Source organism: Bos indicus, unplaced genomic scaffold (assembly GCF_029378745.1).
Source record: "Bos indicus isolate NIAB-ARS_2022 breed Sahiwal x Tharparkar unplaced genomic scaffold, NIAB-ARS_B.indTharparkar_mat_pri_1.0 scaffold_55, whole genome shotgun sequence".
Classification (NCBI taxonomy): domain Eukaryota; kingdom Metazoa; phylum Chordata; class Mammalia; order Artiodactyla; family Bovidae; genus Bos; species Bos indicus.
Window position 1 is genome coordinate 383,931 of NW_027223720.1, and position 12,627 is coordinate 396,557.

Consider the following 12,627-nt stretch of genomic DNA (forward strand, 5'->3'; position numbering starts at 1 on the left):
ACTGGCTTAGCCGAAGGGCCAGGCCTGGGCCTGGCAGACATGTCAGCACTGGCCAAGGCCAACGTGCCAGCCCTGGCTGCAGCAGAAGTGCCAGGTCTGGCCAAGCCAGAAGGGCCAGAACTGGCCGAGGCAGAAGGGCCAGGCCTGGCCAAGGCAGAAGGGCCAGCACTGGATGAGGCCAATGTGCCAGCCCTGGCTGCAGCAGAAGTGCCAGGTCTGGCCAAGGCAGAAGGGCCAGCACTGGATGAGGCCAAAGTGCCAGCCCTGGCTGCAGCAGAAGGGCCTGGTCTGGCCAAGGCAGAAGGGTCAGCACTGGCCAAGTCCGAAATGCCAGCCCTGGCTGCATCAGAAGTGCCAGTTCTGGCCAAGGCAGAAGGGCCAGCACTGGCTGAGGCAGAAGGGCCAGGCCTGGCCCTGGCAGATATGTCAGTGCTCGTCGGAACAGAAGTTCCAGTTCTGGCCAAGGCAGAAGGGTCAGCACTGGCTGAGACAGAAGGGCCAGCCCTGTCTGCAGCAGAAGGGCCAGGTCTGGCCAAGGCAGAAGGGCCAGGCCTGGCCCTGGCAGATATGTCAGCACTGGCCAAGGCCAAAGTGCCAGCCTTGGTTGCAGCAGAAGTGCCAAGACTGGCCAAGGCCAAAGGGCCAGCACTGGCTGAGGCAGAAGGGCCAGGCCTGGCCCTGGCAGATATGTCAGTGCTCGTCGGAGCAGAAGTTCCAGTTCTGGCCAAGGCAGAAGGGTCAGCACTGGCTGAGACAGAAGGGCCAGCCCTGTCTGCAGCAGAAGGGCCAGGTCTGGCCAAGGCAGAAGGGCCAGCACTGGCCCAGGCAGAAGGGCCAGGCCTGGCCCTGGCAGACATGTCAGCACTGGCTGCAGGAGAAGTGCCAGGACTAGCCAAGGCAGAAGGGCCAGCACTGGCTTAGCCGAAGGGCCAGGCCTGGGCCTGGCAGACATGTCAGCACTGGCCAAGGCCAAAGTGCCAGCCCTGGCTGCAGCAGAAATGCCAGGACTGGCCAAGGACGAGGGGCCAGGCCTGGCCCTGGCAGATATGTCAGCACTGGCCAAGGCCAAAGTGCCAGCCTTGGTTGCAGCAGAAGTGCCAAGACTGGCCAAGGCCAAAGGGCCAGCACTGGCTGAGGCAGAAGAGCCAGGCCTGGCCATGGCAGACATGTCAGCACTGGCCAAGGCCAAAGTGCCAGCCCTGGCTGCAGCAGAAATGCCAAGACTGGCCAAGGCCGAAGGGCCAGCACTGGCTGAGGCACAAGGGCTGGGCGTGGCCCTGGCAGAAATATCAGCAGTGGCTGAGGCCAAAGTGCCTGCCCTGTCTGCAACAGATGTGGCAGGTCTGGCCAAGGCAGAAGGGTCAGCACTGGCCAAAGCAGAAGGGTCAGCACTGACCGAGGCAGAAGGGCTGGCACTGGCTGAGACAGAAGGGTCAGCCCTGCCTGCAGAAAAAGTGCCAGGTCTGGCCAAGGCAAAAGGGCCAGCACTGGCTGAGGCAGAAGGGCCGGGCCTGGCCCTGGCAGACATGTCAGCCCTGGCCGAGGTCGAAGTGCCAGCCCTGGCTGGAAAGAAGTGCCAGGTCTGGCCAAGGCAGAAGGGCCTGCACTGGCCAAGGCAGAAGGGTTAGCATTGGCCGAGGCAGAAGGACCATCACTGACCCTGGCAGACATGTCAGCCCTGGCTCAGGCCGAAATGCCAGCCCTGGCTGCAGCAGAAGTGCCAGGTCTGGACAAGCCAGAAGGGCCAGAACTGGCTGAGGCAGAAGGGCCAGGCCTGGCCAAGGCAGAAGGGCCAGCACTGGATGAGGCCAATGTGCCAGCCCTGGCTGCAGCAGAAGTGCCAGGTCTGGCCAAGGCAGAAGGGCCAGCACTGGATGAGGCCAAAGTGCCAGCCCTGGCTGCAGCAGAAGGGCCTGGTCTGGCCAAGGCAGAAGGGTCAGCACTGGCCAAGTCCGAAATGCCAGCCCTGGCTGCATCAGAAGTGCCAGTTCTGGCCAAGGCAGAAGGGCCAGCACTGGCTGAGGCAGAAGGGCCAGGCCTGGCCCTGGCAGATATGTCAGTCCTCGTCGGAACAGAAGTTCCAGTTCTGGCCAAGGAAGAAGGGTCAGCACTGGCTGAGACAGAAGGGCCAGCCCTGTCTGCAGCAGAAGGGCCAGGTCTGGCCAAGGCAGAAGGGCCAGGCCTGGCCCTGGCAGATATGTCAGCACTGGCCAAGGCCAAAGTGCCAGCCTTGGTTGCAGCAGAAGTGCCAAGACTGGCCAAGGCCAAAGGGCCAGCACTGGCTGAGGCAGAAGGGCCAGGCCTGGCCCTGGCAGATATGTCAGTGCTCGTCGGAGCAGAAGTTCCAGTTCTGGCCAAGGCAGAAGGGTCAGCACTGGCTGAGACAGAAGGGCCAGCCCTGTCTGCAGCAGAAGGGCCAGGTCTGGCCAAGGCAGAAGGGCCAGCACTGGCCCAGGCAGAAGGGCCAGGCCTGGCCCTGGCAGACATGTCAGCACTGGCTGCAGGAGAAGTGCCAGGACTAGCCAAGGCAGAAGGGCCAGCACTGGCTTAGCCGAAGGGCCAGGCCTGGGCCTGGCAGACATGTCAGCACTGGCCAAGGCCAACGTGCCAGCCCTGGCTGCAGCAGAAATGCCAGGACTGGCCAAGGACGAGGGGCCAGGCCTGGCCCTGGCAGATATGTCAGCACTGGCCAAGGCCAAAGTGCCAGCCTTGGTTGCAGCAGAAGTGCCAAGACTGGCCAAGGCCAAAGGGCCAGCACTGGCTGAGGCAGAAGAGCCAGGCCTGGCCATGGCAGACATGTCAGCACTGGCCAAGGCCAAAGTGCCAGCCCTGGCTGCAGCAGAAATGCCAAGACTGGCCAAGGCCGAAGGGCCAGCACTGGCTGAGGCACAAGGGCTGGGCGTGGCCCTGGCAGAAATATCAGCAGTGGCTGAGGCCAAAGTGCCTGCCCTGTCTGCAACAGATGTGGCAGGTCTGGCCAAGGCAGAAGGGTCAGCACTGGCCAAAGCAGAAGGGTCAGCACTGACCGAGGCAGAAGGGCCGGCACTGGCTGAGACAGAAGGGTCAGCCCTGCCTGCAGAAAAAGTGCCAGGTCTGGCCAAGGCAGAAGGGCCAGCACTGGCTGAGGCAGAAGGGCCGGGCCTGGCCCTGGCAGACATGTCAGCCCTGGCCGAGGTCAAAGTGCCAGCCCTGGCTGGATAGAAGTGCCAGGTCTGGCCAAGGCAGAAGGGCCTGCACTGGCCAAGGCAGAAGGGTTAGCATTGGCCGAGGCAGAAGGACCATCACTGACCCTGGCAGACATGTCAGCCCTGGCTCAGGCCGAAATGCCAGCCCTGGCTGCAGCAGAAGTGCCAGGTCTGGCCAAGCCAGAAGGGCCAGAACTGGCCGAGGCAGAAGGGCCAGGCCTGGCCAAGGCAGAAGGGCCAGCACTGGATGAGGCCAATGTGCCAGCCCTGGCTGCAGCAGAAGGGCCAGGCCTGGCCAAGGCAGAAGGGCCAGCACTGGATGAGGCCAAAGTGCCAGCCCTGGCTGCAGCAGAAGGGCCTGGTCTGGCCAAGGCAGAAGGGTCAGCACTGGCCAAGTCCGAAATGCCAGCCCTGGCTGCATCAGAAGTGCCAGTTCTGGCCAAGGCAGAAGGGCCAGCACTGGCTGAGGCAGAAGGGCCAGGCTTGGCCCTGGCAGACATGTCAGCCCTGGCTGGAGCACAAGTGCCAGGTCTGGCCAAGGCAGAAGGGCCAGCACTGGCCCAGGCAGACATGTCAGCACTGGCCGAGCCCGAAGTACCAGCCCTGGGTGGAACAGAAGTGCCAGATCTGGCCAAGGCAGAAGAGCCAGGCCTGGCCCTGGCAGACATGTCAGCACTGGCCAAGGCCAAAGGGCCAGCCCTGGCTGCAGGAGAAGTGCCAGTACTGGCTGAGGCAGAAGGGCCAGGCCTGGCCCTGGCAGCCATGTCAGCCCTGGCTGGAGCAGAAGTGCCAGGTCTGGCCAAGGCAGAAGGGTTAGCATTGGCCGAGGCAGAAGGACCATCACTGACCCTGGCAGACATGTCAGCCCTGGCTCAGGCCGAAATGCCAGCCCTGGCTGCAGCAGAAGTGCCAGGTCTGGCCAAGCCAGAAGGGCCAGAACTGGCCGAGGCAGAAGGGCCAGGCCTGGCCAAGGCAGAAGGGCCAGCACTGGATGAGGCCAATGTGCCAGCCCTGGCTGCAGCAGAAGTGCCAGGTCTGGCCAAGGCAGAAGGGCCAGCACTGGATGAGGCCAAAGTGCCAGCCCTGGCTGCAGCAGAAGGGCCTGGTCTGGCCAAGGCAGAAGGGTCAGCACTGGCCAAGTCCGAAATGCCAGCCCTGGCTGCATCAGAAGTGCCAGTTCTGGCCAAGGCAGAAGGGCCAGCACTGGCTGAGGCAGAAGGGCCAGGCCTGGCCCTGGCAGATATGTCAGTGCACGTCGGAACAGAAGTTCCAGTTCTGGCCAAGGAAGAAGGGTCAGCACTGGCTGAGACAGAAGGGCCAGCCCTGTCTGCAGCAGAAGGGCCAGGTCTGGCCAAGGCAGAAGGGCCAGGCCTGGCCCTGGCAGATATGTCAGCACTGGCCAAGGCCAAAGTGCCAGCCTTGGTTGCAGCAGAAGTGCCAAGACTGGCCAAGGCCAAAGGGCCAGCACTGGCTGAGGCAGAAGGGCCAGGCCTGGCCCTGGCAGATATGTCAGTGCTCGTCGGAGCAGAAGTTCCAGTTCTGGCCAAGGCAGAAGGGTCAGCACTGGCTGAGACAGAAGGGCCAGCCCTGTCTGCAGCAGAAGGGCCAGGTCTGGCCAAGGCAGAAGGGCCAGCACTGGCCCAGGCAGAAGGGCCAGGCCTGGCCCTGGCAGACATGTCAGCACTGGCTGCAGGAGAAGTGCCAGGACTAGCCAAGGCAGAAGGGCCAGCACTGGCTTAGCCGAAGGGCCAGGCCTGGGCCTGGCAGACATGTCAGCACTGGCCAAGGCCAAAGTGCCAGCCCTGGCTGCAGCAGAAATGCCAGGACTGGCCAAGGACGAGGGGCCAGGCCTGGCCCTGGCAGATATGTCAGCACTGGCCAAGGCCAAAGTGCCAGCCTTGGTTGCAGCAGAAGTGCCAAGACTGGCCAAGGCCAAAGGGCCAGCACTGGCTGAGGCAGAAGAGCCAGGCCTGGCCATGGCAGACATGTCAGCACTGGCCAAGGCCAAAGTGCCAGCCCTGGCTGCAGCAGAAATGCCAAGACTGGCCAAGGCCGAAGGGCCAGCACTGGCTGAGGCACAAGGGCTGGGCGTGGCCCTGGCAGAAATATCAGCAGTGGCTGAGGCCAAAGTGCCTGCCCTGTCTGCAACAGATGTGGCAGGTCTGGCCAAGGCAGAAGGGTCAGCACTGGCCAAAGCAGAAGGGTCAGCACTGACCGAGGCAGAAGGGCCGGCACTGGCTGAGACAGAAGGGTCAGCCCTGCCTGCAGAAAAAGTGCCAGGTCTAGCCAAGGCAGAAGGGCCAGCACTGGCTGAGGCAGAAGGGCCGGGCCTGGCCCTGGCAGACATGTCAGCCCTGGCCGAGGTCGAAGTGCCAGCCCTGGCTGGAAAGAAGTGCCAGGTCTGGCCAAGGCAGAAGGGCCAGCACTAGCCGAGGCAGAAGGGCCAGGCCTGCCCCTGGCAGACATGTCAGCACTGGCCAAGGCCAAAGTGCCAGCCTTTTTTGCAGCAGAAGTGCCAAGACTGGCCAAGGCAGAAGGGCCAGCACTGGCTGAGGCAGAAGGGCCAGGCCTGGCCCTGGCAGATATGTCAGCACTGGCCAAGGCCAAAGTGCCAGCCTTTTTTGCAGCAGAAGTGCCAAGACTGGCCAAGGCAGAAGGGCCAGCACTGGCTGAGGCAGAAGGGCCAGGCCTGGCCCTGGCAGATATGTCAGTGCTCGTCGGAGCAGAAGTTCCAGTTCTGGCCAAGGCAGAAGGGTCAGCACTGGCTGAGACAGAAGGGCCAGCCCTGTCTGCAGCAGAAAGGCCAGGTCTGGCCAAGGCAGAAGGGCCAGCACTGGCCCAGGCAGAAGGGCCAGGCCTGGCCCTGGCAGACATGTCAGCACTGGCTGCAGGAGAAGTGCCAGGACTAGCCAAGGCAGAAGGGCCAGCACTGGCTTAGCCGAAGGGCCAGGCCTGGGCCTGGCAGACATGTCAGCACTGGGCAAGGCCAACGTGCCAGCCCTGGCTGCAGCAGAAATGCCAAGACTGGCCAAGGCCGAAGGGCTAGCACTGGCTGAGGCACAAGGGCTGGGCGTGGCCCTGGCAGAAATATCAGCAGTGGCTGAGGCCAAAGTGCCTGCCCTGTCTGCAACAGATGTGGCAGGTCTGGCCAAGGCAGAAGGGTCAGCACTGGCCAAGGCAGAAGGGTCAGCACTGGCCGAGGCAGAAGGGCCAGGCCTGGCCCTGGCAGAAATGTCAGCTCTGACTGGAGCAGAAGTGCCAGGTCTGGCCAAGGCCAGAGGACCAGGCACAGGCCAGGCACTGGCAAAAGGGCCAGGCCTGGCCCTGGCAGACATGTCAGCCCTGGCTGGAGCAGAAGTGCCAGGTCTGGCCAAGGTAGAGGGGCCAGCACTGGCTCAGGCAGAAGGGCAGGGCCTGTCCCTGGCAGACATGTCAGCCTTGGGCAAGGCCGAAGTGTCAGCCCTGGCTGCAGGAGAAGTGCCAGTACTGGCTGAGGCAGAGGGGTCAGTCCTCGCCCTGGCAGACATGTCAGCCCTGGCTGAAGCAGAAGTGCCAGGTCTGGCCAAGGCAGAGGGTTCAGCACTGGCCGAGGCAGAAGGGCCGGGCCTGGCCCTGGCAGACATGTCAACCCTGGCCGAGGTCGAAGTGCCAGCCCTGGCTGGAAAGAAGTGTCAGGTCCGGCCAAGGTAGAGGGGCCAGCACTGGCTGAGGCAGAAGGGCCAGGCCTGGCTCTGGCAGACATGTCAGCCCTGGCTATAGGAGAGGTGCCAGGACTGGCCAAGCCCGAAGGGCCAGCACTGGCTGAGGCAGAAGAGCCAGGCCTGGCCCTGGCAGACATGTCAGCACTGGCCAAGGCCAAAGTGCCAGCCTTGACTGCATCAGAAGAGCCAGGACTGGCCAAGGTAGAAGGTCCAGCAGTAGCCAAGGCAGAAAGGCCGGGCCTGGCCCTGGCCGAGGCCGAAGTACCAGCCCTGGGTGGAACAGAAGTGCCAGGTCTGGCCAAGGCAGAAGGGCCAGCACTGGCCCAGGCAGACATGTCAGCCCTGGCTGCAGCAGAAGTGCCAGATCTGGCCAAGGCAGAAGAGCCAGGCCTGGCCCTGGCAGACATGTCAGCACTGGCCAAGGCCAAAGGGCCAGCCCTGGCTGCAGGAGAAGTGCCAGTACTGGCTGAGGCAGAAGGGCCAGGCCTGGCCCTGGCAGCCATGTCAGCCCTGGCAGGCGCAGAAGTGCCAGATCTGGCCAAGGCAGAAGGGCCCGCACTGGTTGGGGCCGAAGGGCTGGGCCTGGATATGGTAGACATGTCAGCGCTGGCTGCAGCAGAAGTGCCAGTACTGGCTGAGGCAGAAGGGCCAGGCTTGGCCCTGGCAGACATGTCAGCCCTGGCTGGAGCACAAGTGCCAGGTCTGGCCAAGGCAGAAGGGCCAGCACTGGATGAGGCCAAAGTGCCAGCCCTGGCTGCAGCAGAAGTGCCAGGTCTGGTCAAGGCAGAAGGGTCAGCACTGGCCAAGTCCGAAATGCCAGCCCTGGCTGCATCAGAAGTGCCAGTTCTGGCCAAGGCAGAAGGGCCAGCACTGGCTGAGGCAGAAGGGCCAGGCTTGGCCCTGGCAGACATGTCAGCCCTGGCTGGAGCACAAGTGCGAGGTCTGGCCAAGGCAGAAGGGCCAGCACTGGCCCAGGCAGACATGTCAGCACTGGCCGAGCCCGAAGTACCAGCCCTGGGTGGAGGAGAAGTGCCAGATCTGGCCAAGGCAGAAGAGCCAGGCCTGGCCCTGGCAGACATGTAAGCACTGGCCAAGGCCAAAGGGCCAGCCCTGGCTGCAGGAGAAGTGCCAGGTCTGGCCGAGGCAGAAGGGCCAGGCCTGGCCAAGGCAGAAGGGCCAGCACTGGCTGAGGCAGAAGGGCCAGGCCTGGCCCTGGCAGATATGTCAGCACTGGCCAAGGCCAAAGGGCCAGCCCTGGCTGCAGGAGAAGTGCCAGTACTGGCTGAGGCAGAAGGGCCAAGCCTGGACCTAGCAGCCATGTCAGCCCTGGCTGGAGCAGAAGTGCCAGGTCTGGCCAAGGCAGAAGGGTTAGCATTTGCTGAGGCAGAAGGACCATCACTGACCCTGGCAGACATGTCAGCCCTGGCTCAGGCCGAAATGCCAGCCCTGGCTGCAGCAGAAGTGCCAGGTCTGGCCAAGCCAGAAGGGCCAGAACTGGCCGAGGCAGAAGGGCCAGGCCTGGCCAAGGCAGAAGGGCCAGCACTGGATGAGGCCAATGTGCCAGCCCTGGCTGCAGCAGAAGTGCCAGGTCTGGCCAAGGCAGAAGGGCCAGCACTGGATGAGGCCAAAGTGCCAGCCCTGGCTGCAGCAGAAGGGCCTGGTCTGGCCAAGGCAGAAGGGTCAGCACTGGCCAAGTCCGAAATGCCAGCCCTGGCTGCATCAGAAGTGCCAGTTCTGGCCAAGGCAGAAGGGCCAGCACTGGCTGAGGCAGAAGGGCCAGGCCTGGCCCTGGCAGATATGTCAGTGCTCGTCGGAACAGAAGTTCCAGTTCTGGCCAAGGCAGAAGGGTCAGCACTGGCTGAGACAGAAGGGCCAGCCCTGTCTGCAGCAGAAGGGCCAGGTCTGGCCAAGGCAGAAGGGCCAGGCCTGGCCCTGGCAGATATGTCAGCACTGGCCAAGGCCAAAGTGCCAGCCTTGGTTGCAGCAGAAGTGCCAAGACTGGCCAAGGCCAAAGGGCCAGCACTGGCTGAGGCAGAAGGGCCAGCACTGGCTGAGGCAGAAGGGCCAGCACTGGCTGAGGCAGAAGGGCCAGGCCTGGCCCTGGCAGATATGTCAGTGCTCGTCGGAGCAGAAGTTCCAGTTCTGGCCAAGGCAGAAGGGTCAGCACTGGCTGAGACAGAAGGGCCAGCCCTGTCTGCAGCAGAAGGGCCAGGTCTGGCCAAGGCAGAAGGGCCAGCACTGGCCCAGGCAGAAGGGCCAGGCCTGGCCCTGGCAGACATGTCAGCACTGGCTGCAGGAGAAGTGCCAGGACTAGCCAAGGCAGAAGGGCCAGCACTGGCTTAGCCGAAGGGCCAGGCCTGGGCCTGGCAGACATGTCAGCACTGGGCAAGGCGAACGTGCCAGCCCTGGCTGCAGCAGAAATGCCAGGACTGGCCAAGGCAGAAGGGCCAGCACTGGATGAGGCCAAAGTGCCAGCCCTGGCTGCAGCAGAAGGGCCTGGTCTGGCCAAGGCAGACGGGTCAGCACTGGCCAAGTCCGAAATGCCAGCCCTGGCTGCATCAGAAGTGCCAGTTCTGGCCAAGGCAGAAGGGTTAGCATTGGCCGAGGCAGAAGGACCATCACTGACCCTGGCAGACATGTCAGCCCTGGCTCAGGCCGAAATGCCAGCCCTGGCTGCAGCAGAAGTGCCAGGTCTGGCCAAGCCAGAAGGGCCAGAACTGGCCGAGGCAGAAGGGCCAGGCCTGGCCAAGGCAGAAGGGCCAGCACTGGCCCAGGCAGAAGTGCCAGGCCTGGCCCTGGCAGACATGTCAGCACTGGCTGCAGGAGAAGTGCCAGGACTAGCCAAGGCAGAAGGGCCAGCACTGGCTTAGCCGAAGGGCCAGGCCTGGGCCTGGCAGACATGTCAGCACTGGCCAAGGCCAACGTGCCAGCCCTGGCTGCAGCAGAAATGCCAGGACTGGCCAAGGACGAAGGGCCAGGCCTGGCCCTGGCAGATATGTCAGCACTGGCCAAGGCCAAAGTGCCAGCCTTGGTTGCAGCAGAAGTGCCAAGACTGGCCAAGGCCAAAGGGCCAGCACTGGCTGAGGCAGAAGAGCCAGGCCTGGCCATGGCAGACATGTCAGCACTGGCCAAGGCCAAAGTGCCAGCCCTGGCTGCAGCAGAAATGCCAAGACTGGCCAAGGCCGAAGGGCCAGCACTGGCTGAGGCACAAGGGCTGGGCGTGGCCCTGGCAGAAATATCAGCAGTGGCTGAGGCCAAAGTGCCTGCCCTGTCTGCAACAGATGTGGCAGGTCTGGCCAAGGCAGAAGGGTCAGCACTGGCCAAAGCAGAAGGGTCAGCACTGACCGAGGCAGAAGGGCCGGCACTGGCTGAGACAGAAGGGTCAGCCCTGCCTGCAGAAAAAGTGCCAGGTCTGGCCAAGGCAGAAGGGCCAGCACTGGCTGAGGCAGAAGGGCCGGGCCTGGCCCTGGCAGACATGTCAGCCCTGGCCGAGGTCGAAGTGCCAGCCCTGGCTGGAAAGAAGTGCCAGGTCTGGCCAAGGCAGAAGGGCCTGCACTGGCCAAGGCAGAAGGGCCTGCACTAGCCGAGGCAGAAGGGCCAGGCCTGCCCCTGGCAGACATGTCAGCACTGGCCAAGGCCAAAGTGCCAGCCTTTTTTGCAGCAGAAGTGCCAAGACTGGCCAAGGCAGAAGGGCCAGCACTGGCTGAGGCAGAAGGGCCAGGCCTGGCCCTGGCAGATATGTCAGTGCTCGTCGGAGCAGAAGTTCCAGTTCTGGCCAAGGCAGAAGGGCCAGCCCTGTCTGCAGCAGAAGGGCCAGGTCTGGCCAAGGCAGAAGGGCCAGCACTGGCCCAGGCAGAAGGGCCAGGCCTGGCCCTGGCAGACATGTCAGCACTGGCTGCAGGAGAAGTGCCAGGACTAGCCAAGGCAGAAGGGCCAGCACTGGCTTAGCCGAAGGGCCAGGCCTGGCCCTGGCAGACATGTCAGCACTGGCCAAGGCCAACGTGCCAGCCCTGGCTGCAGCAGAAATGCCAAGACTGGCCAAGGCCGAAGGGCTAGCACTGGCTGAGGCACAAGGGCTGGGCGTGGCCCTGGCAGAAATATCAGCAGTGGCTGAGGCCAAAGTGCCTGCCCTGTCTGCAACAGATGTGGCAGGTCTGGCCAAGGCAGAAGGGTCAGCACTGGCCAAGGCAGAAGGGTCAGCACTGGCCGAGGCAGAAGGGCCAGGCCTGGCCCTGGCAGAAATGTCAGCTCTGACTGGAGCAGAAGTGCCAGGTCTGGCCAAGGCCAGAGGACCAGGCACAGGCCAGGCATTGGCAAAAGGGCCAGGCCTGGCCCTGGCAGACATGTCAGCCCTGGCTGGAGCAGAAGTGCCAGGTCTGGCCAAGGTAGAGGGGCCAGCACTGGCTCAGGCAGAAGGGCAGGGCCTGTCCCTGGCAGACATGTCAGCCTTGGGCAAGGCCGAAGTGTCAGCCCTGGCTGCAGGAGAAGTGCCAGTACTGGCTGAGGCAGAGGGGTCAGTCCTCGCCCTGGCAGACATGTCAGCCCTGGCTGAAGCAGAAGTGCCAGGTCTGGCCAAGGCAGAGGGTTCAGCACTGGCCGAGGCAGAAGGGCCGGGCCTGGCCCTGGCAGACATGTCAACCCTGGCCGAGGTCGAAGTGCCAGCCCTGGCTGGAAAGAAGTGTCAGGTCCGGCCAAGGTAGAGGGGCCAGCACTGGCTGAGGCAGAAGGGCCAGGCCTGGCTCTGGCAGACATGTCAGCCCTGGCTGTAGGAGAGGTGCCAGGACTGGCCAAGCCCGAAGGGCCAGCACTGGCTGAGGCAGAAGAGCCAGGCCTGGCCCTGGCAGACATGTCAGCACTGGCCAAGGCCAAAGTGCCAGCCTTGACTGCATCAGAAGAGCCAGGACTGGCCAAGGTAGGAGGTCCAGCAGTAGCCAAGGCAGAAAGGCCGGGCCTGGCCCTGGCCGAGGCCGAAGTACCAGCCCTGGGTGGAACAGAAGTGCCAGGTCTGGCCAAGGCAGAAGGGCCAGCACTGGCCCAGGCAGACATGTCAGCCCTGGCTGCAGCAGAAGTGCCAGATCTGGCCAAGGCAGAAGAGCCAGGCCTGGCCCTGGCAGACATGTCAGCACTGGCCAAGGCCAAAGGGCCAGCCCTGGCTGCAGGAGAAGTGCCAGTACTGGCTGAGGCAGAAGGGCCAGGCCTGGCCCTGGCAGCCATGTCAGCCCTGGCTGGAGCAGAAGTGCGAGATCTGGCCAAGGCAGAAGGGCCCGCACTGGCTGGGGCCGAAGGGCTGGGCCTGGATATGGCAGACATGTCAGCGCTGGCTGCAGCAGAAGTGCCAGTACTGGCTGAGGCAGAAGGGCCAGGCTTGGCCCTGGCAGACATGTCAGCCCTGGCTGGAGCACAAGTGCCAGGTCTGGCCAAGGCAGAAGGGCCAGCACTGGCCCAGGCAGACATGTCAGCACTGGCCGAGCCCGAAGTACCAGCCCTGGGTGGAACAGAAGTGCCAGATCTGGCCAAGGCAGAAGAGCCAGGCCTGGCCCTGGCAGACATGTCAGCACTGGCCAAGGCCAAAGGGCCAGCCCTGGCTGCAGGAGAAGTGCCAGTACTGGCTGAGGCAGAAGGGCCAGGCCTGGCCCTGGCAGCCATGTCAGCCCTGGCTGGAGCAGAAGTGCCAGGTCTGGCCAAGGCAGAAGGGCCAGCACTGGATGAGGCCAAAGTGCCAGCCCTGGCTGCAGCAGAAG